This window comes from Monopterus albus, unplaced genomic scaffold (genome assembly GCF_001952655.1).
Source record: "Monopterus albus unplaced genomic scaffold, M_albus_1.0 scaffold94.1, whole genome shotgun sequence".
NCBI lineage: Eukaryota > Metazoa > Chordata > Actinopteri > Synbranchiformes > Synbranchidae > Monopterus > Monopterus albus.
Genome location: NW_018127974.1, coordinates 2,174,051 through 2,175,600, shown reverse-complemented (window position 1 = coordinate 2,175,600; position 1,550 = coordinate 2,174,051).

The following is a 1,550-nucleotide window of genomic DNA, read 5'->3' as shown; positions in this document are numbered from 1 at the left end:
AGCGCGTTTCAGCTTCCTGAGGAAGAAAAGCCTTTGCTGGGCTTTCTTCACTGGGTAGGATGTGTTCAGAGACCAGGTCAGGTCAGATGTGATGTGGATGCCCAGGGATTTGATGTTATCCACTTGCTCCACCACCTCCCCGTGTATGAGAAGAGGAGCATGTTTTGTCTTCCTGGACCTCCTATAATCCACAATGACCTCCTTAGTCTGGTTGGTGTTCAGGACAAGATTGTTATCTGAACATCACCTTGTCAGGTGCTGGATCTCCTCTCTGTAGTGAGTCTCATCATTGTCTGAGATGAGACCCACTACGGTGGTGTCGTCTGCGAACTTCACTACTGTGTTTGTGGGGTGAATGGCATCACAGTCGTAAACAGAGTGAAGAGAACTGGGCTGAGCACACAGCCCTGTGGTGTGCCTCTGTTCAGGACCAGTGTGGATGATGTGCAGCTTCCAATTCTCACCACTTGAGGCCTGTTAGTGAGGAAGTCCTTAATCCAGTGACACATCATTGCAGGCATTCCCAAATTGGGCAGTTTCAGTGCCAGTTTCTCTGGGATTACAGTATTAAATGTAGAACTGAAGTCAACAAACAATGCAAGCTGGCATATCAGGTGACGTCACGGTTTGACGTGCCTGGGTAGAATGGGCTAGCCCAACTAAGTGATTTAATATTGTATAGGTTTGTGGTTCAGGGTCTTTCATCTTCCAAGCTGCCTGCGCGCAGGTTGGTGGTGGGAGAAATCTGGACGTGTAATGTTAATTTTACCTGTGATCCTCTGAATAAACCAGTACGGTTATTTTTTATAAAATCTAAAGTGGTCTACTTCGTCTTTGTGAGTTCCTGGTTTGAAAGAGCCGGAAGAAGCTTTGTAAATGAAACAGAGCTTATAATTGGTCCCACCTGGAGCATCCTAACACTTATGTCAGGATGCTCCAGGTGGGACAGGGCTGTGTGTAATGCTATTGAGACAGCATCCTCTGTTGATCGGTTCTCTCTATAGGCAAACTGATGGCTGTCCAGACCAACAGGGATGACGTCCTTGATGTGCTTTAGGACGATCCTCTCAAAGCACTTCATGATTACTGGTGTCAGAGCAACAGGGCGGTAATCTTTGAGGCAGGTGACAGCTGATTTCTTGGACACAGGCACAATGATGGAGGACTTGAGGCGCACAAGGACTGAAGCAAGATGCAGGGACAGGTTAATTATTGGAAAATCAAAAGAAATGAGCCAAGACCTCATAAAAAACTGTAGACCTCCACAAGTCTGGTTCATCCTTGGGACCAAAGTCCAAATGCCTGACGATACCACGTTTATCTGTACAAACAACTACACAGGTATAGACACCATGGGACAATGCAGCCTTCATACCGCTCAGGAAGGAGGTGTGTCCTGTCTCCTAGAGATGAATGTACTTTGGTCCAAACAGTACAAATCAATCCCAGAACAACAACAAAAGACCTTGTGAAGACACTGGAGGAAACAGGTACCAAAGTATTTATATCCACAGTAAAACCAGTCCTATATTGACATAACCTGAAAGGCT